General features: G+C 43.4%; 1 protein-coding gene and 1 long non-coding RNA gene across 13 annotated transcripts in view; one reads left to right on the top strand and one right to left on the bottom strand.

Annotated features, from left to right (window-relative positions):
• Positions 1-8,088, top strand: part of LOC137384656 (uncharacterized) — a 74,195-nt gene extending 66,107 nt beyond the window's left edge. Inside the window, exons 3-4 of the long non-coding RNA XR_010977628.1 lie at positions 6,761-6,822; positions 7,924-8,088. This is a non-coding gene — a long non-coding RNA (uncharacterized lncRNA). The remainder of the gene's footprint in view (positions 1-6,760; positions 6,823-7,923) is intronic.
• Positions 1-25,960, bottom strand: part of LOC137384654 (GTPase KRas) — a 64,514-nt gene extending 38,554 nt beyond the window's left edge. Inside the window, exons 1-3 of one of the 12 annotated variants that reach the window (XM_068058863.1) lie at positions 25,259-25,948; positions 5,472-5,527; positions 3,431-3,566 (exon numbers count right to left, since the gene is read on the bottom strand). The gene's annotated coding sequence lies outside the window, so the exon portion shown is untranslated. Of the gene's footprint in view, positions 1-3,430; positions 3,567-5,471; positions 5,528-6,766; positions 7,101-24,410; positions 24,756-24,972; positions 24,995-25,258 lie in introns of those variants that run through there. The other 11 variants (XM_068058870.1, XM_068058862.1, XM_068058866.1 and 8 more) reach the window with 11 other exon arrangements.
• Between the last annotated feature and the right edge of the window lie 1,531 nt (positions 25,961-27,491).

Raw genomic sequence — 27,491 nt, 5'->3', positions numbered from 1 at the left:
ACACCACATTTGGTGTACCAACATAATATACTGTGCAGCAACAAGAGACAAGTTCTTGCTCGTTCTTTCAGACACTTGGTGAGTGAAGCTGCCACAGCATACACAAACAGCAAGTTCTTAAGTATCACTGATAACCAATATATGAGTGCTCCTCCTCCAAGAATTTTTTTTATTTATTTTATTTTTTATATATCAGGGAATTTGACAAGAAAGAGAGAGATGGGTACTGTGCAGGGAGTAACGATATTTTGGGGGAAAGTGCAGGGTTTTTCTTTGGAGGGAGGCTTCTGAAAGCAGGGGAGAGGTAAGGCAGCAGTGGTTTTGAAAGACAATGGCAGAAGCTGGGGCATATTGTCCAAAGGTCACCCTCCAGTGGTAAAGTTGAGGGGGCAGGCAGTAAACAGTCACCTAGAGTGGAGGTCAGCAGGGCACAGACGATTATCCAAATAGGCTTGCATAAGAGTCATAGATTCATAACAGCACAGGAGGCGGCCATTCAGCTCATTGAGTCTATGCTGATTTCTCTATACAGAAATCCAGTCAGTCCCATTCCCCCACTCTATCCCCATAGCTCTGCAAGTTTATTTCACTCAAATACCTATCCAGTTTCCTTTTTAAATCATTGATCGTCTCCGCTTCCACCACCCTTGTAGGCAGCGAGTTCCAGGTTATTACCATAATGTGCATAAAAAAGTTCTTCCTCACATCTCCTGCCCAAAACCTTAAATCTGTGTCCCCTAGTTCTTGCATCATCAACTAATGGAAAGTCTTTGTCTACCTTATTTGAACTTGTTATAATCTTGTACACCTCTGTCAAATCTCTCCCAACCTTCTTTGTCCAAGGAGAAAGGTCATTGGGGAGATCTTCAGACAGTCCAACAGTACATCAACATACTTGGAGTGAATAGCAACTCCAGGCAAATCAAAGATAATTTTATTTATAAAATGACTAAACCACACACAAATATTTCTTCACATTCAGGAATATAAACTTGTTTGAGATTCTCAATTTGCCTTTTCACATGAGATTCTCCAACTGACTGCTTTTCTCATAGGTTCCAGTGAGGACAAAATTGTCTCATCACAAGGATTTACTTATCACAACATCTGTATATTATTAAAAACCGCATTAGACCTCCTGTCAGGCGTATTACTAGGGAGCCTATCACAACAATCCTTACAACATTGTTTGAGGGAAACACGAAAGGGAAATAATGTTTAACCAATTTATTGGAGTTCTTTGTAGTAACATGTGCTGTGGATAAAGGGGAACCAGTGGATGTACTGTACATAGATTTCCAGTAGGCATTTCATAAGGTGCCACATAAAAGGTTATTGTGGAAAATAAAAGGTCATGGTGTGGGGGTAACATTTTGGCATGGATAGAAGATTGGCTAGGTAACAGGAAACAGTATGCATAAATGGGTCATTTTGTAGTTGGCACAATGTAACGTGTGGTGTGCCACAGGGATCAGTGCTGGGGCCTCAACTTTTTACTTTTTTTTTAATAAATGACTTGGATGAAGGGACCGAAGGTATGGTTGCTAAATTTGCTGATGACACAAAGATAGGTAGGAACATAAGTTGTGAAGAGGACATAAGGAGACTACAAAGGGATATAGATAGGTTAAGTGAATGGGTAAAGATCTGGCAAATGGAGTATAATGTGGGAAAATGTGAAATTGTTCATTTTGGCAGGAAGAATAAAAAAAAGCATATTATCTAAATGGTGAGAGATTGCAGAGCTCTGAGATGCAGAGGTATCTGGGTGTCCTAGTGCATGAATCGCAAAAGGTTAGTATGTAGGTACAGCATGCAGTTGGGAAAGTTGATAGAATATCATTTATTGTGAGGGCAATTGAATAGAAAAGTAGGGAGGTTATGCTTCAGCTGTACAGCGCATTGGTGGGACCACAGCTGGAGTGGTGTGCGCAGTTCTGGTCTCCTTATTTAAGGAAGGATATAAATGCTTTGGAAGCAATTCAGAGAAGGTTGACTAGACTAATACCTGCAATGGGCCGGTTGTCCTATGAGGAAAGGTTGGGCAGGCTAGGCTTGTATCTGCTGGAGTTTAGAAGAGAAAGAGGTGACTTGATTGAAACACAAGATTCTGAGGGGTCTTGACAGGGTGAACTTGGAAAGGATGTTTCCCTCTTGTGGTAGAATCTAGAACTAGGGGTCACTGTTTAAAAATAAGGGGTTGCTCATTTAAGACAGATGAGGAGAAATTTTTTCTCTGAAGGTTAAGAGTCTTTGGAACTCACCTCCTCGAAAGGCGGTGGAAGCAGAGTCTTTGAATATTTAAAGGCAAAGGTAGATAGATTCTTGATTAGCAAGGGGTGAAAGATTATTGGGGGTAGGCGGAAATGTGGAGTTGATGTTACAATCAGATCAGCCATGGTCTACTCCTGCTGTGTGTTTGTGTGTTCCAAGACAGAGTTTACCTGGCTCCTAAATTCATTTTGCTTAACAACTTGAGTTTTAAAAGAAAGCCTCTAGAACAAAAAACATTTAGTTTTTGTCACAGGTTGTGACCCCGGTCAGATCGTGTTTGCGGTTTGGGATATTTATGTGGAAGGCAATGTTCGCAATGGAAAGAGGAATGACAAGGAAAGGAAACTTCAGGCAAAGTTAGAGAAGGTCAAACAACCATTTGGAGTGTAGGCAAAATGGAGACAAGAGGGAGGAGATTTTGACAGGATCGGAGAAAATGAAGGGCTTGCTTGAGGAAAGGTGAGATGAGACACGGCTCCAAGTACTACACCTACCTCTCTGGTTCTTTGAGCAGAGAATATGGTGGAATGTGTAGCTGTGCAGGGTGGCCAGTGAACTAGGAATAAACAACTAGCAAGTCACTGCAGAAACCTTTTCTATTTTGTTATAATTCCTATATTGGGTAATCTGAGTACTAATCAGGGTATCTACTACCAGGTACAAGATACCTTGAAATGATGGCCATCATTTCAATAACCAAACGATCAAGCAGAATGTTTCAGGATTTGGACACAATAGTTGACCCGTGGCTCAACTGAGAAAGACCATTGGTGAGGCAGTGGGGTCTCATCTCTGCTCATTGACTCTAGTACTTTATGGCAATGAACAGGATAGTCCAGTATATGTGTTATATCTTTACTTACCAGTACATTTCAAGCACCTGGAAGGCCTGAAAATAAATTCCAGACATGCCAGATTAAAGAACCTTTGATGGTCTTCCGGGTGATACTTGTCAATATAATCTAAACTACTTGAAAGTCATAACATATTTTACAGTCAATCATTTCCATTTAAAAAACAATAACACATTCTAACCTCACAAATCCCTCCTTTGCTCCCTGAAAGGAAAGTTTGATTTATTCAAAATGAATCTCATCTACACAATACGTTTTCAATTGGGAAAAGTGACAGTAGAATATCAAATTGAGGCACTTGCCTGATATTAGTCCTACTGCTCTTATTTTTTGTCAGTTGAATGCAGAGACTCAGAGCTGCTGGGAAATCCATGGCTTAAAAAAGGTATGTTGGCTTTTAGGCAAAGCAGGAAACATGGTGGTAGCAGGCAACAGAGACTACACAACATAGAAAAACATAATTTCAGGGCTGAACTTGAACGATTGCCTAGGATAACAATTTGTGGTCAGCTTGATCGCACAAGTTGACTGTACCACATTCTCCAATTTTATTTGTACATTGCTAAGCATGTGCTGTGGCTTTGGCAGTGTACAGTACTGGCACAACTCTCCTCAAGGCTCAGCAGGCCTATCTAGTGGTGGACCGAAGCCATAATAAACAGGGAATTCTCAGGCTCAATCCCCATGCCGTGTCACACGATCTCAGTTAGCGTGGGAGTACAAGTCCTACAATTAGCCTCGCTGTCCCGCTAAACTAGGGAGAAAATAAGAAAAACAATGCTGATAGGATTCCTACTGTTAATTACTATGCAGTTTCCCATTGCTGAAATCCTTCCACGGCCTCACCCCATCCCATCTCTGGAACCTCCTTCACCCCTACAATATTCAAAGATCTTTGCACTCTTCAAACTCTGGCCTTTTGTGCAACCCCCCCAACTTATTTCACCTCAACACTAGTGGCCGCGCATTCAGTCATCCAGGCCTCGAGTTCTGGAATTCCCTCCCCAAATCTCTCCACCTTTAATCCACTCCTTGAAACTTACCGCTTCAACCAGGCTTTTAGCCCTTCCATCCCAATATCTCCTTCGTTGGCTCATTGTCAACTTTAGCCTGATTATGTGCCTTGGAATGCTCTATTAAAAGGTATATTATAAATGGAAGTGGTAGTTGTTGATGACGATGATGGAACTAAGTGTATGTTAATCTCAAGCTAGAACATGATTAGACTTGATTGTGATGTCACCTCCACAGCTGAATAGCTGCCAACACCCATCAAAACTGATATTAATAATGTCTGGCTGAGCACGCCCAGCAAGGAGTCAATTCTTTCAAGTCAGTTCCCGTCTCCTTTGGAACCGTCATGATTTTCACCCAACCCCATCAATCATCTCTCCTCCCCACACATATACTGGTGCGTACATTGTTTCTGCACCTACTGGTTCTCTCAGCTGCTCTTTATTTTCCACCCCCACCTGCCCACTCATTCCTACCTCTCTGCTTCTCTTTCCACATTTGCAAAGCAAACAATTTCAATATAGGGAAAGAAAAACAAGTCAAAGAGAGAGGTTGAGATGGCATTAAAAACCAACAGAACGGAAGAGAGCAAATGCAGAAGAAAAATTGAGTTCAGTGATATCACCGTGCAAAATGGTCCAATATAAAGTTTACTAAAAGTGAAGAAATAAACAGAAGCACAATACCCAAGTCTGTAAATATTGCTTTACCTACGGACAGGTAAAATATTCATTCAGAATCCAAAACAAAATAAATTCCACCTCCTGCCCAAAAATGCTGCACGACGTGGATTAATGGGCACAGCCAACAGATTGAGTACGTGTGCGAATGCAGCATAGAAAGTTCTTGCATTTATCAAGTGACTTTCATGACCTCAAAACATCCCAAAGTGCTTTAAAGCCAATTAAACACTTTTGAAGTGTAGTCACTGTTGAAATGTGGCAGCCAATTTTTTACACAGCTCATACTTTGTCCTGCAAGAGAAGTGTTCTTTGTACCCAGTATTTTGATATGTGTCATTGCTATTTAGTATTCAACCCATAAACAAATCTAATAATTTTAATCTGTAAGTAATTTTTAATGATGCTATTATATGCCAGCTTTCAAACAAAAAGTTGGGGAATATAGTGGGAATGCAGTGTGTTCTCCAGCAGTTGATACCCTCATTGGGAAATAGCATTAACCTTGCACATTTCATTAAAGATTATATATGAGAGTCCATCAGAATAAGGCAAAGTCCTGGGAGACAGTCTGAACTATAACACACATTTGAATGGTGCAAAAGGTCATACTTCCACAGCACAGGAGGCAGGGGTTTTGTGTACTTACTGGTTTCCCTCTCCCCTGGAAGTCCTATTCCCCAATAGCAGCTGCCACGCCAATTCCTGTAACAACATATCCCAACATCAAAGTTACAGATGACAAACCAGTAAGACACATGCAGGAAAGTACAGCCCATACAGGAGAGCCACGTGACACAGCAGCGCTTTCTGTAATACACAAGAGTGAACGTCAACCTTCAGCAGGCAGGTGGCTCAGCGATTGAAGTGCCTGCTCAATTATAGCAGCCCGAACCCGTTTGATGGTCAGCTCTCATTCGCTTTTGACTGACATGCTATCAGCTCATTGTACTAGAAATCTTAGAACGTACTCCGCTGTGAGCACATAAGCACTGTGGAGAACTTGACGTCCTATGTGTCCCCAAGATGAGCTTCCAAACTACATTTCCTCTCCATCACTACTTCCACCTTGAACATGGCCCATCTCCACCCCTTCCTCAGCCCATCTGCAGCTGAAACTCTCCTCCATGCCTTTTGTTACCTCTAGACTTCTAACTAGAGATTCTAACATTATCCAAAACACTCTAGTCCATTATATCATTCTCAATTGCATTAATTCCCATTCACCCATTACCCCTCTGCTCCCTAACTCACCAACATCTCAATTTCAAAATTCAAATGTTCAAATCCCTCATGGCCTCAGCCCTTTCTTCATTCTAACCTCCAATTTTGGCCATTTCCTTCTATGGGCAGTCGCACCATTGAATGCACACATCCTCAACGACGTCAAAATAGTGTTTAGATCACGGTGACTATATAGGACCCTGATCAGCATTGAGTAATGAGACTCCCAGAATCTGGCAGGTATGTGACCACTTAAAATCGAGGCCCACATGAAGATGGCAAAGGCCGAGTCAGCAGGAGCTTTGTCAATGTTTTGGTCTTGCCTGGAGCCGTTCTACAGAGACCATCAGGACTAATGTACCTGGGGTTAAAATTACGTCTAGTTGTTTCAAATTGATATATTCCAAATATACTGCTGGACTGGATCAATAAATATTCTGCTGAAGGAATTAACAAGAATAAATGTCTTAATCAGAGATGAAAAATGCTACTGGTCAAGATAAACAATGCATGTGGGGAACGTACACCAAACTATCAGAATTTATAGATCAGTGAGGCTCTTATATCAATATCCACATTTCAAAATGTATTTCTAACATTAATTTTTAGTTGAATGAGACTGCAAATATACGAGTTACTTCACCACTGTGTTGTAAAGTTCTGAGCACATTTCATTTGAGAATTAAACCTTCAACTTTTTTTTAAAATCACCAGCTTTACCTTCAAGAGAGAGTTGCCTGGATCCTGACTGGGGTGAAGATCACATCATACAAGAGGTAGGTGCCAAGTAATATGCGCTGGTCAATCTGCTCTCCTGGACTAGTTGCGAACACTTAGAGGGATTGGAGGGGAATTTTCCAGTCCATTCCCCACCCCCTCCCAAAAAATTGGCCTTGGGACTTTGCCCTGGTTTTTCACTTCTCCGGCAGACTCGGGAGCAAGGGATCTCAACCTGATGCAGGCAACAGCACAACTGTATGGGACAGGCTAGGTGGACCAGCTGGTCTCTTCCAATCCAAAATTGTTGTACGTTCTTAGGTCAAGCATACAGGTTTAAGCACTGGTTGCGTGAAAAATCTTTAAAGAAGGAAATTGCATTTTCTGATCATGTCCTCAGCACATCCCAAAATACTATATCGGAAAACGCAGCAGCCCATTTATAAGAGCAAGATCCACAAATTGAAGGGAACGCATGCATGAAAAGAGAAAGTGAACAGACTTGCATATAAACAAACAATTCGAAGACATAAAAAGCAAAAAGACGAGCATTTATGTAGCTTCAGTCACAACCTCAATGTCCCAAAGCACTTTACAGCCAATGAAGTACTTCTGAAGTATAGTCATTGTTGTAATGCAGGACATGTAGCATCCAATTTGCATACAGCAAACGTCAACAGATAACAAATTTAATAATGACCAAATAATCTTTTCTTTTTAAAAAACGGTGTGCTGGTTGAGGAATAAATATTGACCAAGGCACTATGGAAAATGCCCTTGCATCTTTGAATAGTGCAATGGGATCTTTTACGCCCACCTGAGCACGCAAACAAGGCCTCGTCCGATTGAAGGCACCTCAGACAGTGCAGCACTCACTCAGGAGTCGGCCCAGATTTTGTGTACAAGTCTCTACAATTGGACTGGAGCCTCCAATCTTCTGAGTCAGAGTTGACAATGCTGCCACTGAGCCATGGCTGACACCTGCCAAGTGAATGACCAGTTAATCGCTTTAGGGTGTTGTTGGTTCCAATAACTAAGATAGCTATAGCGCCTAGGATGGAACGGCCAAGTCATACAGCCCCTGATATATACATGGAACCTGCAATTGATTGTTGGCATTGTTCAGTAAGTTTATTTCCTAAACCATATTTTTATTGCAGATTAATGCAAGATCATCTTCCCACCCACACAATATTATATTATTTAATTCAAGAAAAGAGGAGAGGAGAGCAAGTAGCTTGTGAGTAATATGCCTAAATATAGATCGTCCAAGAGGGAAAAATAATTGTTTGACATTCACTGAATTAAACATGGAATATATTCATCAGGAAGAATGCAGCGAATAATTTAATTCATTAATCCTTTGATATTGGCTGCCCTTTTCAGTTTTCAACATTATGTGCATATCATTTACAAAAGCTAACATTTTCTGTTCTTTACTAATGATGAATAACAAACAAAGAGAGAGAGAGACAGGGAGTTGAAACCATTAATTTCTCCATGACTATCTTGCTGTTCACAGCAAGATAAGACGTGCAACGGGGCAAGGCTCAGTCTGTCATATCCTCACGGACTTGGATATTTTACTGTTGTGATGTTTCTCCATCCTGTACTTTGCTGATATTAGAGAACTCACTGAAATTCAGGCTGGTTGTTTGGATCCAAACCCAAGAGCTTGGGATTGTAAATTCAATGTTCAAACCATTGCACTTCAACACAAGCTAATCCCTTCCATATTTATAAAGAACAGATGACACTAGCTGTCAGCTGTGGCTCAGTGGGTACCACTCTCACCTCAGAATCAGAAGGCTGTGGGCTCAAGTCCCACTCTCCAGAGACTTAAGCATAAAATCCAGGCTGACAGTCCAGTGCAGTACGAAGGGAGGGCTGCACTGTCAGAGGCGCCGGCTTTCGGATGAGATGTTAAATCAAGTCATCTGCCTTCTCGGGTGAACAAAAGATCCCCCTGCATTATTTAAATGAGCATGAGAGTTATCCCTGGTGTCCCAGCTACTATTTATCCCTTCTACCAACATCACTAAAAGAACAGATCGCTGTTGTTTGTGGGAACTTGCTGTGCACAAATTGGCTGCTGCGTTTCCTACATCACAACAGCAACTACACTTCAAAAGTACTTCATTGGCTGTACAGCACTTTGGGATGTCCTGAGATCATGAGAGAGGTTATAGAAATGCAATTCTGTCTATTAAAGTTACATTTAAAAATGCACAGCTGGATCTCACATTCCTCCTAATGCTACACAACTTTTCCCTGAGTGGGATAGCAAGCAGTTGAAGAGACAACCTAGTCTCTTTTGTATTCGGCACCATGCATGTTGAATCTGACAGCATTTGCGCTCATATAATTAAGAGCTTGCTGGTATTATGGCAAAATGAAATCTATATTTATCAGAGAATTGATTTGTATTGTAAACAACTTGCAGTCCTCTTGGTGCCACCTGTGAATTCTTTATTGTATTCCCTTTTGTTCACACTTGGTGAGTTTTCCCTTTCACCTAAGAATCACACCAGTGAACATTATATAGATTACACCCTGCTGCTGGCCCCGCCCCATCCCCACCCCCTTCTCTCCAGAATGCATTGCCATGACCTGTCACAGGTGCTGGAAGCACTCTGGTGTCTCAAGCTACCAGTCTTCATGGGTGAACCCAAACAGTGAATGTCTAGAGGGCTACTCAATCTTTGACCTCAGCCACTGTTCACAAGTACACACATGGCAATGGAGATCACTGGACTGGAACCAGGATCTGTTTTCACCTCATTCTAGTCCAAGGGTAGACTCAGAGAGATACAGCACCAAAACAGGCCCTTCGGCCCACCGAGTCTGTGCCGACCAACAACCACCCATTTATACTGATCCTACATTAATCCCATATTCACTACCACATCCCCACCATTCTCCTACCACCTACCTACACTAGGGGCAATTTACAATGGCCAATTTACCTATCAACTTGCAAGTCTTTGGCTGTGGGAGGAAACCGGAGCACTCGGCGGAAACCCACGCAGTCACAGGGAGAACTTGCAAACTCCGCACAGGCAGTACCCAGAACCGAACCCGGGTTGCAGGAGCTGTGAGTCTGCAGTGCTAACCACTGCGCCGCCCCAGGTAGAGAGGTAACTGCACCACCATTTCCACTCCTGAGATCAATTAACTCAAATAGCTTGTATAGCAGGATCAAACAAATTTTGACTCAGCCATATAAGGAGATATTAAGATAGATGACCAAAAGCTTGGTAAAAGAGTCATCTTAAAGGAGAGAAAGTAGAGAGGCAGAGAGCTTTAGGGAAGGAATTCCAGAGCTTAGGGCAGAGGTAGCAGAAGGCATGACCACCAATGGCAGAGTGATTAAAATCTTAGATGAGCAAGAGGCCAGAAACCGAGGAGCACAGATTTCAGAGAGCTTCAGGACTGCAGGAGGTTGCAGATACAAGCAGGGATGAGGCCATGGAGGGACTTGAAAACAAGGACAAGATTTTTAAACTCGAGGTGCTGCTGGAGTGGGAGCCAGTGTAGGGCAGCAAGCTTTATGGTTCAGTCTCCATAGATGATAAAATTTCATGTCCTCAGAAAATCAAAGCGCGTGGCAGCCAACATGTGGATGGCATTATTGAGGAATCGCTTTGGTCACAACATTGGGAAAATCCGCACCACTCTTTGCCTAGTGCCACAGGATCTATTATATCCACCTTGAGAGGCACAGGTAGGGCCTTGGTTCAACCTCTCATCTGAAAAACAGTGCAGTACTCCCTCAGTCAGCCTGGAACATCGGTCTGGCTTATGCGCTCAAGTCTCTGCAGTGGGACACAGGAGGGGAGAGTGCTACCAATGAGCAGCAAGAGTAGTGTAAACTATATTTTAATAGAGGGGTATAGATAGCCAAATTCCCACTTTGTATGGTTAATAATTCCATCTATTACACCTTTCTGGAAGCTTGCTACAACTGTTGTGGAAAAATTTTACAACAGCAATACTTGGTTTAATTCTTTTTACAGTTGCTGCATCAGTGCTGATAGAGAAATATAGATGTACAAGTAAAGAAGTACCAACTATTTTATGGGACTTTCCCTGAAATTGGCTTTTAAGGAGCAGATAGAAGTACTGTCTAATTTTGAGTAAGACCTCTAAGTCTAAGAGCTCTGTAATGAACACATCAAATGTGAAGAAAGCGAGCATAGAATTGAACAAAAAGAATGCACAGGAAATGAAAACACAGTTGAACTAGTAAGATCACTGAAGCATCTAACCTCGGTTCGCTCCCTTACATTACTGGGCTTGGGAATGACCCAACCCTGATACCACAACCTCAACCTCAACACAATCACCATTGGAAAATACTGGGGAAAGGAAAGTTAAACCTCCTGACCATACACAAGTGCAACAATTCACCAACTTTGTCTCCCAAGATTAGGGGCGGACTGACCACGTGGAAAATCGCAAGATGAATGGGTCCATAGCGCTGTAATATCAGCTCCACTCCCTTTCCCATGAGAATCTCAGTCCACATCTTTTCAGGGGAGCCAGTCCCACCCCTGCCCTGCATATTTAAGGGTTATCCTAAGTCAGAAAGCGTCACTTGATGTACAGCATCCATTCTCTGCGAACCCCCACCCTCCCCAACTTCATAGAAAATGTACTTCAAACCCCAGCTTTCTGACAAATCATCTCTCCCTCACTCCTTAAACTGGTTTATTTCTTTCTTCCTTCCTCATGGCCACCCAAGACAAGTCGTCCCACACAACTCTACTGCATCCGTACACCATAACAGATCAAACCAAGTACACCAAATCCTATCTTTACACAGTGCCGAACTCACAGGAAAATAAAGCAAAACCCTACCTGCAGCCTTTTCTTTCTTGACCAGACTGCCTCCAAGCTCACTTTCCCCCCCGCACCCCCCACCCCACCACTACCCCCTACCTCCAAGCCTCCTTCATCCTTCAGAAATCACTCCAGTGATATTCTAGCTCATTAATGGTCCATTTCATTGATTTCAGTGCCGGTTGGATTGCAGTTCCACTTCCTTTCCTCAGGCACCATCGAGGCCAGACTGTATCTCACCACAGCAGCTACTCAAGCATTGAGGCCTGGGCTTGCTCTCAGCAAGGGTGTGGCCCGTCAACAACAAAAAATGAAGACACAGCACATAAAAGTTGAGGGGCTTTAGTTATGTGGAAGTACTAGAGAACTTTCATTAGATTAGGAAGGGAAATTTATTAGAGATGGTGAAAGTTATGAGAGGTGTTCTTAGAATAAATAAGGAGAAACAGTTGCCACTGGCAGGAGGGTCTGTGACCAAAGGATACAGATTTAAGATAATTAGCAAAACCACCAGGGGGGGGCAGGGGGAAGATAAGATTTTTTTTTAAACTCAGCGAGTTATGATGATTTGGAATGTACAGCTGAAAGGGGGTGGAAGCAGCTTCAACAGTAATTTTCAAAAAGGGAGTAGGAAATACATTTGATAAGGAAACATTTGCAGAGCTATGGAAAAAGAACGAGGGAGTGAGACTAATTGGATCGGCAGAATGGGCCAAATGGCCTCCTTCTGTACTGTGCGACTGACATGGTCAAAGGCATACATTTAGCTTCTGTTATGAGCACTCAATATGAAGAGATAGGACTCTCTCAAAAAACAAGGCTTCAGCAAAATGGGGAAGATAGGATGAAGAAGCAAAGAATGGGCTCAGTAGTCCAATGTTGGGAAACAAGGTTTGGATTGATCAGAGACCTTTGGAGCTCCCTGGCAGTATGTGCACTTCTTTCAGTTTACTTGCCCCTTGACATCAAGGCAGCATTCGACCGAGTACAGCATTAAGGAGCCCTTGCAAAACTGGAGTCAATGGGAATCCAGAGGAAAGCTCTCCGCTGGTTAGAGTCATACCTAGCACAAAGGAAGATGGTTGTGGGTGTTGGAGGTCAATCATCTCAGTCCCAGGAAATCACTGCAGGAGTTCCTCAAGGTAGTGTTCTAGGCCAACCATCTTCAGCTGCTTCATCAATGACCTTCCCTCCATCATATGGTCAGAAGTAGAGATGTTCGCTGACGATTGCACAATGTTCAGCACCATTCACAACTCCTCAAATAATGAAGCTGCCAGTGTCCATATGCAGCAAGATCTGGACAAGATCCAGACTTGGGCTGATAAGTGGCAAGAAACATTCGTGCCTCAAGTGCCAGGCAATGACCATCTCAAACAAGAAAGAATCTAACCATCTCCCCTTAATGTTCAATGGCATTACCATTGCTGAATCCCCCACTACCAACATCCTGGGGGTTACCATTTACCAGAAACTGAACTGGACCAGCCACATAAATGCTGTGGCTACAAAAGCAGGTCAGAGGCTGGAAATTCTGCAGAGAGTAACTCACCTCCTGTCTCCCCAGTGCCTGCCCACCATCTACAAGGCACAAGTTAGGAGTGTGATGGAATACTCTCCACTTGCCTGGATAGGTGCAGCTCCAACAACATTCAAGAAGCTCGACACCGTCCAGGACAAAGCAGTCCGCTTGATATGCACCCCACCACATTCAACATTCACTCCCTTCACCACCGACGCACAGTGGCAGCAGTGTGTACCATCTACAAGATGCATTGCAGCAATGCACCAAAGACTCCTTCAACAGCACCTTCCAAACCCACAACCTCTACCACCTAGAAGGACAAAGGCAGCAGATGCCTGGGAACACCATCACCTGCAAGCTCCCCTCCAAGTCACACACCATCCTGTCTTGGAACTATAATCGCCATACCTTCACTTGTTGGGTCAAAATCTTGGAACTCCCTTCCTAACAGCACTGTGGGTATACCTACCCCACATGGACTGCAGCAGTTCGAGGCGGTAGCTCACCACCACCTTCTCAAGGGAAATTAGGGATGGGCAATAAATGTTGGCCTAGTCAGCGACGCCCACATCCCACGAACGAATAAAAAAAAACTGCATACTGCCAAGCTGAGCGGATTTAGATGTTTCCACTGTGAGGGAGTTCAAAACTAGAGGCAATAAAATAAGCTAGTCATTATTAAATCCAATAAAGGAATCCAGAAGAAACTTGCACTGCAGCAATGTGCCAAGGCTTCTTCAACTGCACCTCCCAAACCCACAACTTGGGTTTTTTGGGGCAGCACAGTGGTTAGCACCGCAGCCTCACAGCTCCAGCAACCCGGGTTCGGTTCTGGGTACTGCCTGTGTGGAGTTTGCAAGTTCTCCCTGTGGCCGCGTGGGTTTCCGCCGGGTGCTCCGGTTTCCTCCCATAGCAGGTTGCTAGGTAAATTGGCCATTGTAAATTGCCCCTAGTGTAGGTAGGTGGTAGGAGAATTGAGGGAAGGTGGGAATATGGGATTAATGTAGGATTAGTATAAATGGGTGTTTGATGGTCAGCACAGACTCGGTGGGCCGAAGGGCCATTTTCAGTGCTGTATCGCTCTATGACTCTATAACCTCTACCACCTACAAGCACAAACAAGGGTAGCAAGGGCATGGGAACACTACTGCCTCCAAATTCCCCTCCAAGTGACACATCATCCTGATTCAGAACTAGATCACCTTCCTTTATCGTGACAGAGTCAAAATCCTGGAACTCTTTCCCTAACAGCACTGTGGGAGTACTTTCACTACATGGACTGCAGCAGTTCAAGAAGGCAGCTCACCACTATCTTCTCAAGGGCAATAAATGCTGGCCTTGTCAGAAACACCCATATATCATGAATGAATAAACTTAGTTACCCAGAGAGTGTTAGAATGTGGAACTCACAATCACATGGAGCAGTTGAGGGGGACAACATAAATGCATTTAAGGGGAAAGCTAGTTAAACAGATGAGGGAGAAAGGAATAGAAGGATATGCTGATAAGGTTAGTTAAAGAGGGTGGGAGGAAGTTCGTGTAGGACATAAATGCTGGCATAGACCTGTTGGGCCCAGTGGCCTGTGACCACTGTAAATCTGCCTTTCAACACATTCAAGTTGGGCTTGCCTTATATTAGAGACCATGTAGGATGGTGGCACGCTTCACATCTACCTTAAGGCAAATGCCACAGTGCAAGGGCTGCAGCAGCGATGATCCATCACGTTGCTTGTGAATTGAAAGCGAAAGCTTCAGTATGAGACTGAAGTACCTTCTCTTGTGCCTGCCTCATGAACTTTCCACCTGAGTCACACACATGATGGTGGATCACTTGGAAGCCACCACCAACAACCCTCTCATCAAGCCCCACCATCTCCCCTTCAGTCCCCAACTCACCGTATGCAGTGGTTCTGACCTCCTCTCGCTCCTTTCATTCACATATGCTTTGCTCAAAACTTTAAGTAAATATCCAATCTGGATTGCTTTTCCCACCTCCCCCCCAACCTTTTTAATTAAAAGACATTAATGCCCCAGAGCCAAAAGGAGGAACAGACAGTTATTAATTCACTGAAGGTCATCAGACATAATGAGAGAGTTGGACTACAGATGCTGTTAACCTTCATCAAAATACACCCCACGACGAAGAAAATTAAGGGATTGCTTTTTGAAGGACTCATTTAAAAGACTAACTGTTTGAAGAGGGTTTTTTTTTGAAGAAAAGAGCATGGCTGTCAATGAGTGAAGGCAAAAGCAAAGCATGTCTACAGAGCCTAGACTTCGCAGTCTACTTCACTTTTGCTCTTTGATGCTGGGACACATTAGGATAAAAAAGGGCGTATATGACTTTTCAGGACTGCAAGACTCAGTATGAACATCAGTTGTGGTTCCTTCCAAGACGCTGCATTCTATCAGCTCTAGTTCACTTAACCAATAGCACAACTGAGTTGGTGGTATTTGACCAGACAATGGCAAGTACCTACTGGTAGGAGGGCATTGCTAGTTTGCTAGTGAGTAGCAGGTGCCTGGTCCAAAATTAGTGAATAAAGTATTCAAAATCCTGGGGTGCCCACCAGACAATTTTACTGAGAAACAACTTGGATTTAGTAGAATGAAGTAAAAACATTCCAAGGCACTCACAGCAACGTAATCAGACCAAAATTGACACTGAGCCAAGGAAGGAGACATTAGGACAGGTGACTAAAAGCTTAGTCAAAGAGGTATGTTTTAAGCACCGTCTTAAAAAGGTCCAGGGGGCGCAGTGGGGGTGGGGGGGGGGGGGGGTGGTGGGGGAAGAGAGAGAAGAGCGAGAGCGCAAGTGATTTAAGGAGGGAATTCTAAAGCATAGGGCCTAGGCGGCTGAAAATAGGGCCACCAAAGGCACAACAGTCAATGGTGGGACAGAGGACAATTAAAACGGAAAATGCTTGAAAGACTAGCAGGTCTGGCAGCATCTGTAGAGAGAGAAACAGAGTTAACGTTTCAGGTCTGTGACCTTTCATTGAAAAGGTAGGATGGAGGAAATTGGATATGCACAAGTTGGAGAAATGCAGAGATCTGAGAGTTGTGGGTTGGAGATTTTACAGAGATAAGGAGGGGCAAGGCCACAAAGGGATTTGAACACATTGTAAATTTGATGCTTCAGTAGACTAGAATCCAATGTAAATTGAACATAGGGGCGATGGGTGAATGCCACTAGGATACAGGCAGCTGAGTTTTGCATGAGCTCAGGTTTACAGAGGGTGGATGATGGAAGCTAGCGAGGTGTGTGTTGGAATTGTCAAGTTGAGGTAACAAAAGCATAGATGAAGGTTCCAGCAGCAAATGGGTTGAGGCAGGGGTGGAGACTCAACATTATAATAGACAAAGTAGTGATGGAGAGAATATTCCAGGGTCAGCCATGGTGGTTGTGGTTGTTGGAGGTCAATCATTTCAGCTCCAGGACATCACTGCAGGAGTTTCCCAGGGTAGTGTCCTAGACCCAACCATCTTCAGCTGCTTCATCAATAACCTTCCTTCAATCATAAAGGTCAGAAATGGGGATGTTCGCTGATGATTGCACATTGTTCAGCATCATTCTCGACTCCTCAGATACTGAAGCACTCCATGCAGAAATGTAGCAAGACCTGGACAATATCCAGGCTTGGGCTGATAGGTGGCAAGTAACAATCACGCCACACAAGTGCCAGGCAATGAACACCTCCAACAAGAGAGAATCTAACCATCTCCCCTTGACATTCAATGGCATTACGATCATTGAATCCACCACTATCAACATCCAGGGGGTTACCATTGACCAGAAACTGAACTGGAGTAGCCATATAAATAATTGCAGTGGCTACAAGAGCAGGTCAGAGGCTAGGAATCCTGCGGCGAGTAACTCAATTCCTGACTCCCCAAAGCCAGCCCACCATCTACAAGGCACAAGTCAGGAGTATGATGGAATACTCTGCACTTGCCTGGATGGGTGCAGCTCCAACACAAGAAGCTCGACACCATCCAGGGCAAAGCAGCTGCTTGATGGGCACCCCATCCACAAACATTCACTCCCTCCACCACTGACGCACAGTGGCAGCAGTGTGTACCATCTACAAGATGCACTGCAGCAACGCTGTGACCTCTACCACCTAGAAGGACGAGGGCGGCAGACGCATGGGAACACCAGCACCTGCAAGTTCCCCTCCAAGCCACACACTATCCTAACTTGGAACTATATCGCTGTTTCTTCACTGTCACTGGGTCAAAATCCTGGAACTCCCTTCCTAACAGCACTGTGGGTGTACCTACCCAACATGGACTGCAGTGGTTCAAGGCAGCAGCTCACCACCACCTCCTCAAGGGCAATTAGAGATGGGCAATAAATGCTGGTCTAGCCAGCGACACCCACATCCCATGAACGAATAACAAAAAAGGCACAGCACAAACCATAGTCCTAAATACATGCAGAGACCTCCCGGTCAATCATATGCGCCACATAAGGCCGGCATATCGTGCCGACACACCAGGAGGTCCTATGAACTGCTCATGGATGACAAAATGACAAACAAAGCTTGGGGTCGGGGAAAAAATGAGGGGTACTATAACCAGACATTAAACAGCAGCCTCCCCAGAGCTGGTGGAAGAGACTGCAACACAGCTGATTACCCAAGTTAAGAGGTTATGGGGTAGAAGAGGAAAATTTAAAAAGATATATCTTGCAAACACAGTTGATTTGATATGAGCATGCATTTGTTTTTGGGGAGGTGATGTTGAATGATCATGGAGACTGTATCAGAATCTGATTATCAGCCTCACCAAAGTCTCCAGTAAAACCTCAAGCAGTTTTACTCAGCAAGAATATAGTTGGAGAACCAGTGGCTTCTCCTGCCCTCCAGAATCAGGAGAAGAGCAAGAAGCACAGGGCCCTGATTCTTCTCCTGTCCATTCAGCCACCTCCTGTCGTCATGGACCAGGCTGGCAGTTGTGGCAGACACACCAACAGCTTGCATTTTTATGGCAACATTTAATAGTGAAATGGCCCATGGTGCTTCACAGGAGCATCAAAGTTTTTCTTTTAAAAAAAAAGTGTTTTTCAAAAAAAAAGCTGAGAAGGAAGAGGATCTAGACTAGACAGCGGTGTGGTTTGCAAAAGAGTGGCCACTCAGAGGAGAGGAAGCAGGGCACAGGGAGAAGCCTGGTGTCAGAGGATCAAAGTCTGCATATGGGCAAACAAGGCTGGAAGTGATCAAGAAGGCAGTATGGAATGAGGTTGTCGAGTGATTTGATAGCGAGGTTGAGTTATACAATGAATCTGAAACTTTTGATGAAATAAAAATCAAGTCAGTTTGTGCGACTCGTCCCCCAACACTCCAGCTCAATCCTCATTCAAAATAAACCAGACACAATAGCAACCAGAGGGGCATCATACAAATCCATTGTGTCCATCCACTATCGTTACCAGCAATAATTCCTAGCCTATTAATTATCTGATTCTATGAAAATAGTTTGTTTTCTCGTACATGAAATAATTATGCATTTTACAAAATGCACAAAGATACGATTTATGGGAACAGGCATCAAAGAGTGAGAGAAAAAAATAAAAAGGATATGCATATAGGGTTAGATGAAGTTGGGTGGAAGGAGGCTCATGTGGAACATAAACAGTGGCTTAGACTGCTGGGCTGAATGGCCTGATTCTGTGCTGTACATTCTATGCATTACGTTTTTACTGACTGCCTCCAATCTGGGTTTGCAATATTATACTCTAATTGATCACAATACAACTCCTCACATTCCCCCATAGACACCACTTAATACAGATGATGTCTCTCCCTCATCACTACACAATAAGAAATGGACAACAACTTATATATGTATAATGCCGCTAATGCAACAAACATTGCAAGGTGCTTCACAGGAGCAATATAAAACAAAATATGACGGAACCACAAGGAGATATTAGGTCAGATGATCCAAAGATCAGTTGAAGAGGTAGGTTTTAAGGAGTCTTAAAGGAGGAAAACAAGGCAAAGGGTGCAGGGGTTTAGGGAGGGAATTCCAGATCTTAGGGCCTAGGTAACTGAAGACAGCCACTAATGATGGAGCAATTAAATTTAGCGATGTTCAAGAGGCCAGAATTAGATGAGCGCAGATATCTCGGAAGATTGTAGGGCTGGAGCAGATTACAGAAATAAGAAGGGGTGAGGCCATGGAGGGATATGAAAACAGGGGTGAGAATTTTAAAATCAAAATGTTGATGGACTGGGAGCCAGTATAGGTCAGTGAGCACAAAAGTGATAGGTGAACGGGATTGGTGCAAGTCAGGACACGGGCAGCAGTGTTTTGGATGACTTCAAGTTTCCACTAGGCAGAACGCAGGAGTGTGTTGGAATAGTCAAATCTAGAGCTAACAAAGGCATGAACAAGGGTTTCAGCAGATGAGCTGAGACAGGGTGAAGTCAAGCAATGCTATGAAGGTGGAAATAGGCAGTCTTAGTAATGACGTGAATGTATGGCCGGAAGCAAATCTCGAGGTCAAGTAATATCAATGTTGCGAACAGTCTGGTCCTCCACTGAGTGAATAAATCAACTCAAACAAGGCCAATGAACCACACTGTGGTAGTAAAATCTTAAATATGGGAATCCCTATGCATTTATTCCCTCTGCTATTTCTAAACCCTGGAAATTCTCCAAGCACAATGCCAAGAATGATCAAATAAACTCATCTCACTCACACCAGGGAACATCCTCTTCATCTCAAAAATGGGAGCTGAAGCCAAACTCAACTGGACTAGCTACATAAATACTATGGCTACTGGAACATATCAGAGGCTGGAAATTTTGCGTGTGGCTCACCTCCTGACTCCCGCACAGCATTTCCATCACCTACAAGGCACAAAACTGGAGAGTGATGGAATATTCTGCATTTGCCTGGATGACTACAGTTCAAAAACACTTGAAGGGCGACACCATCCAGGACAAAGCAATCGACCGACTTTGCATCTCATTCACTAGACTGAACATCCACTCCCTCCCTCCAACACTGTGGCTGCAATGTGTACAATCTATGGGGTTTTAAAAAAAAAATATATATATATATATTCGTTCATGAGATGTGAACTTTGCTAGCAAGGCCAGTATTTGTTGTCCATCTCTAACTGCCCTTAAGGTGGTGGTGAGCCATCTTCTTGAACTGCTACAGTCCATGTGGTTTAGGTATACACCAGTATGAAGACACTAAACATCCTTCACATGTCAATAAGCCCAGCATGTGAACAGTTAATTTAGGAAGGCTGTGTTTTTTTTTTAAAAAACAGTCTGATGAATGTCCACTTAAATAACATACTGCACACACAAACATTGAATATCCAATATTTTTCATACGCAACTTAAAATTACACAGTAAAAGTCTATTGCCTCTTCTGCAACATCTACTTTTGAATAGACTTTTACAACCATGAGAACACAAGGACCCTTACATTCCCAGTGGCTTTTCCTCCGACTCATTAGAAATGACTCTCAGATCACAATTTTACATTCTTCAACAACAAACCATAAACTAAAAGGTTGATTCTCTAGATCTCTGCACCCTTCAAAAACAAATCCTTGCTGAGGAAAGCATGCCATCTGGTCCCAGGTCTCTCTGGGTACAGCTCTTGAACTATCCCATGACACTGCACAGAAAACAGTAACCCCCATCCACTCAACTCTCCACACCCGAGCCCAACCATCCAACCCCTTCTTTCATTCCTAATTCTCTTATTGTTGGCTTGTTCGGCTTGAATATGGAGAGTCTGGAGGTTTAAGTGGGGTTGTTAGCTGCCTCATGGGCAAATAAATCCTAAATTAAAACACTGCGTTCTGTTAGTATCAGAAGAAAGTACGAACTTGCATTTAGATAGTGCCTTAGTGATTTAGACGTGAATATAGGAGGTATGATCAGTAAATTCGCAAATGACACGAAAATTGGTGGGGTCATAAATAGTGAGGAGGAAAGCCTTAGATTACAGGACAATATAGATGGGCTGGTAAGATAGGTGGAGCAGTGGCAGATGCAATTTAATCCTGAGAAGTGTGAGGTGATGCATTTTGGGAGGACTAACAAGGCAAGGGAATATACAATGGATGGTAGGACCCTTGGAAGTACAAAAGGTCAGAGGGACCTTGGTGTACTTGTCCATAGATCACTGAAGGCAGCAGCACAGGTAGATAAGGTGGTTAGGAAGGCATATGGGATACTTGCCTTTATCAGCCGAGGCACAGAATATAAGAGCAGGGAGGTTATGCTGAAGCTGTATAAAACACTTGTTAGGCCACAGCTGGAGTACTGTGTACAGTTCTGGGCACCACACTATAGGAAGGATGTGATTGCACTGGAGAGGGTGCAGAGGAGATTCACCAGAATGTTGCCTGGGCTGGAGCATTTCAGCTATGAAGAGAGACTGGATAGGCTAGGCTTGTTTTCCTTAGAGCAGTGAAGGCTGAGGGGGGACCTGATTAAGGTATACAAAATTATGAGTATAGATAGGAAGAAACCTTTTACCTTAGCAGAGGGGTTAATAACGAGGGGGCATAAATTTAGGTTAGGAGCAGGAGGTTTAGAGGGGACTTGAGGACATTTTTTTTCAACCCATAGGGTGGTTGGAATCTGGAGCACACTGCCTGAAGGGGTGGTAGAGGCAAGAAACCTCAACATTTAAGTATTTGGATGAGCACTTGAAATGCCATAGCATACAAGGCTACGGGCCAAGTGGTGGAAAATGGGATTAGAATAGATAGATGCTTGATGGCCTGCACAGACAGGATGGGCCGAAGGGCCTGTTTCTGTGCTGTATGACTGACTCTATGACAACCACAGGACATCCCAACAGGCCTTGTTCCAGAACGTCCAGTGAAGCGCCTTGGACGTTTTATTACATTAAAGGTGCTACATAAATGCAAGTTGTTGTTGTACTTGTACTTTTTGAAGTGTGGTCACGTTGTGGCATAAGAAATGTGGCAGCAAATTTGTGTACAGCAAGTACCCACAAACAGCAATTTGATAATGGCCCGATAATCTGTTTTTAATGAGGCTGGTTAAACGATAAATGTGGGCCAGGACACCAGGGAGAACTCCCCCACTATCCAGAATAGTGCCATGGGATCTTTTATGTCCACCTGAGGGGGCAGACTTTACCGTCTTGTCTGAAAGGCGACATCTAAGACAGTGCAGCACCACCTTAGTACTACTACATACTAGATTTTGTGTTCAAGCTGCTGGAGTGGAAATTCTTAAACACAAGAGGAACATGAATTTAAATGATGCATATGACCTGTGGAATCAAGGTGACCCACAAAGACAAAAAACTTCCTGGCCAAGCTATCCCTGGGAATGAATCACATGGAAATCACAGGCGCTTGATTGATCAGTTCAACAATGCGCTGCAGTAGACTACCACCCTATATTGGACAATTACCAAACTTAAAATAAATCTAAAGCGACAGCAATTATGTAATACTTTAGTGCTTCATTTGACTACTATCAGTAAAATCAACAATGAAGCTGTCAGATTGTCAGAAAAACCCAACTGGTTCACTAATAACTTTCAGGGGAGGAAGCGTACCAGCCTTACCTGGTATACGCGACTCCAGTCCCAGGCCAATATTCTTATCTCTTAACTGCCCTCTGAAGTGACCCGGCAAGCCACTCAGTCATCAAAACTGCTACACCACTGACTGCAGCAGTTCAAAAAGGCAGCCCACTACCACCTTCTCAGGGCAATTAGGATGGGCAATAAATGCTGACCTTGTCAGCAACGTCTACATCACAGAAAAAAAGCTGGCATTCCAAAAAAATTAGCGAATGAATGTTGCTACTCATTTCAGATTGAAATCTGATGCCATTTAAAGCCCATGGTACATGGTGTACCAGCATAAAGTACAGTGGAATAATTAGCTCCTGCCTCATAGTAGATCATTCACCTATTAAGACAGCCACCACACTCACCTCTCCATTCTTTACCTTGGGTTAAGATTAAGTAAACTAGATGGGTTACAGTGCATGCTTGAAGCCAGTGAGCTAGTCCATCCAACACCATGTATTTAATTCTCAATGTGGAAGGCAAAGTCCAGGTGTCTCCCTGAAGGTGGTGGTGGTGGAATATAAACGGGAGAATCAGATACTCTTGTGACTTTAGTATGGCAATGATGAGACCGGGAACTGGGCACTGTCCAATCAAAACAAGGTATTGGTGTTATCACTATGTATATAGAGATTGTCTTTGCGACACCAAACCACAGTAGTCATTGAGTCATTTACGGCACAGAAGGAGGCCATTATGCCCATTGAGTCCATGCCCTTTTTTTTCCAACCTGACGTGCAACAGATACCCTCTTTGTTTCATCATAATCCCCAGCTTCCTCATAATCCAAGGACCCCTGCTTTTGGTGCCTTTACCTTTTGCCCTTCTTGGAATGTACCTAGCCTGTACCTGAAGCATCTCGTCCTTAAAGATAACCCATTGTTCTGATAGAGCTCTCCCTGCCAGTCTTTGGTTCCATTTTACCCTGGCTAGATCCCTTCTCATTACATTGTAATTAACTCTATTCCAATCTAGGCGATCTACCTTTTGTCCCTTGCTTTTCTATTGGCTTGAATGCAGTGTGTCACACTTCTCGATACATCATCTCAAATTGCTCACGCCACTACCCACCACCATGACATACATACATTATATATATATATATATATATATATATATATATATATATATATATATATATATATATATATATATATATATATATATATATATATATATATATATATATATATACATAATGGATGGTTAATGGTCGGCACAGACTCGGTGGGCCGAAGGGCCTGTTTCAGTGCTGTATCTCTAAATCAAATCAAATCACTTCACCTTAATGCTACAGCAGACTGCAGAATGCACTCTCCAAGCAAACCAGGTTTGGAAGAAGAGGCTATTACTGGACATTTTGCCATATTTCAGGCTGATGCAGGAAGCAGATTTCACATACCAAACTGAATCACATTGCTGACAATATTCTTAAAAGCAAGATTACAAAAGTTTGCCAATTAATGATTTTTGAAATATAATTTGGCTATGGGGCTAAACAAATGAAATAAGAGCCTAATTTAGGTACACTGGAAGAAATTGTTACATTCCATAATTTATATTACTGTTAAAAAATGAATACAGTTCAGACTATCTCATGGTGTTAAACCAGTTGGAAATCACCGTGCCTGTTAAAAACACTGGGCCTAACGTACTTTAAACGTAGATTAGAAAGTGCAGTTACCGTCACCTTGTCCGGTGGCTGAGTGTATATCTACTTCCGTACAAGCAATCCGAATCCAGTTCAAATCCTACCACAGCAAGCTAAGAGGTAGAACTAAAAAAACGAGGGAATGAATGTGTGGGAGCTTGCCTCACTTACGCCCTTCAGGGACGAGAACCTGCCAGCCCTCCCTGATTGCAGTCCCATAATACGTGGTTAACTCTGTCTCAGCAGTTAGTGATGTTTAATGTCTCTCTTCCCCACCCCAATATTTTAACTTTTAAAATAAAAACGAATTTGTGATCTGCGAACACGTGAGTCGGAGTTATCACACTCTTCACAACAACGCGAAAACCGTGAAATAAAAGTTCACCGTGAGATTTATAACTTCAAAAACGTGGGCCTATACAGATCTGTAAAAAGACATAAAATCCCCTCCCACCTCCCCAAAGATACTATTCTTGAATACAATGTAACCATTACTAAATTTAGGTTTCATTTCCGTTTTAAGAAATCGAGATGGTCTGGTTTAAAAAAAAGTTTAAAAGTTTTATCCCAGCTAATAACCTATGCTCAAGCTTGCCTGAACTATACAAACGACGCACGAGTAAAGTCCACCGAAACGTCCTCTTAAAAGAAAACAGACGCACACCAGGCTGATTCCAACCAACAATTTGGGTGAATTCTCGACCAGGTTTAAGCTTACACAAGAGCGAAGGAGTTGTACTAATTCAGCTTCTACCACTCCACCCCCAGACCCAGTCAGCCACTCCTGCCTGTGTCTATCTGCATTGCAGGGCCCCGAACACCGCTGGTAAATCAATGGGCGTTTAGTTCATGTCTTCATTTCGCCCCCCGTCTCCCCTTACCTCCTTCGTGGGTGAAAGAGCGACGGTCAATCTACCAGTAGGTCCTAACTCAAATCTCCCGGTTTCCAAGTTAACACTTAGTTCTCGATTACTCGTCGAAAGGGGGTGGGGAGGTGGCGGCCTTTTCCCCTTCAGCCACGGGAGGAAGCACACTTCATACGCCTCTGGCCGGGAAATGTTGTCGTCTCCAGAGAGAGTGGTGAGGGTCCGCGTCCTCCGCGATACCCAACGTGCGAATGGAACGCGCTGTATCAAAACTGCCAAAGCCCCGTGTGAATTTCAGATCCACACATACAATTTACTCTCGTTTTTCTCCAGAAGCCCCAACAACCAAACTGTGCCGGGAGGAGCTTAGTTCTCTTAAAATTCTAAATGAATCGAAAGCTCTGACCCGCAAACTCTTGCCCTGACTGGGTGTCCGTTTAAAAAATTGCTTGCAGTCCTCGCCTAGAATCTCTCTCTCTAAATCCCCTTTCACTGTTTGCGTCCGTCCCTCTTTGTCGCGGCTGCCTGTAGCGGACAAGCAAACATTGAGTACGTGGGAAGAGAGCAGGAAAGCGAAACGAGCTGGGGGTGTCTACTGGATGGGAGGGAGAGGGGACGGGGGTGTGAGAAGTGTTTTTTTTGTAACAAAAAGAGCGAGCAGAGTGCGAATGAAGGGTGGGTCAATATGAAATAGATTCCCACTGGCTCAGCCATAACAGCGAAACTGACCAGCGTTTTGTCGATTTCACACAGCCCGGTCTCCTTTCTATTTATCGGACACATTAGTCATGTAATTAATTAGATGAGGAGGCAACTGTTGTGTTAAATGTACGTGTTCTAATCTTGCCATTATTTACTCAGTTTCAATCGTCCCTTAAAGCTTAAAAATTTCCCCAACGATAAATTACATACATAAAAAAACAAATTAAGTCCACATGACTGTTCTTTTGACGTCAGCAGGTACGGCCTGGCGTTTCCTGGATGAGTTTTTTTTTAAAACGTTGTATCAATTGCTCAGGGAATTTACCATCTCGCAACGTCACAATTTGGAATTAAATTCTGAGTAAAGGCCAACAGGGAAGTGGCGAGTGCTTTTCTTTCCCTCTCTACTTTCGCCCCCCTTTTGTTAATGAGGATTTGATATCAATGCAATAAAAGTAATACATTTAGATAAATAAACCCAGGCACAGATATGGGGCGCACATCCTTCTTCCTGAAATTTCGCTTACTACCGTGTATGTAGTGTCTGTATCAATAAATGACGGGGTAGCAAGTGTTTCTTCTTTAATTAGCTAAAAGTCTGCAAATTTATGGATGAGAATTTAAGAAACACAACTATCGCTGTGGCCTTTGCTCTTTCTCTGGTCTGCCTTAAGTAGGCACCACGTGGGCTCGCTTCAATTGTCATTTCTTCACTAAAATACAATGGGATGTCTGACAGATTCTATCGGCAAAAAGTATTTCACAACTAACATCAGCAAGCTGGCTTTAAAAGACGAGAACTATCCCCAATTAAACTGAACATACAGTTCACAAGCTGCGAAGATGTATCTCAAGAATGAAGCGTTTCATTTTTTTAAACTTTTAAGACGAGAGAAGCTGTTCTCCTGAGAGCAGAGACGGTTTAAGGAGAGGTTTAATAGTGTTCACACGCATGATGGAGTAAATGAGAACGGGTTTCCAATGGCAGTAGGATCAGTAACCAGAGGACACAGATTTGGGTTAACTGGCAAAAGAACCAGAGGCGAGGAGAATTTTATGATGATCTGGAATGCACTATCCGAAAGGGCGGTGGAAACAGCCCATAATTATTGTCAAAATAATGGGAGGTAATAGCACTCGCATTATTTATATACAAATGATGCAGCAACTTAAGGGGAGGGAAGCTACGCAGTTAACCGTGACAATTCGAAAGTCAGTGGTCAAGATGCACCATCGCTGTCGCCCTCGTGAATACAGCGCCTCGCTGTCTGCCTCACCACTCCCATACATCGAAAGTTACAAAGTACTGCAAAGTATTTACTGCACAGAAGCAGACCATTCGGCCAACAGGTCTATAGCGGTGTTTATACTCCACACGAGCCTCGTCCCACCCCTCTTTATCTAACTATATCAACATCTCCATCTATTCCATTCTCCCTCGTGTGCTTATCTAGCTTTCCCTTAAAAGCATCTATGCTGTTTGCCTCAACTCCTCCATGTGGTAATAAGTTTCACATTCTGATCACATTCTGGGGTAAAGAAGTTC

This window comes from Heterodontus francisci, chromosome 27, assembly GCF_036365525.1.
Source record: "Heterodontus francisci isolate sHetFra1 chromosome 27, sHetFra1.hap1, whole genome shotgun sequence".
NCBI classification, from domain to species: Eukaryota; Metazoa; Chordata; class Chondrichthyes; order Heterodontiformes; family Heterodontidae; genus Heterodontus; species Heterodontus francisci.
This window is presented reverse-complemented; position numbering and strand designations above follow the sequence as displayed.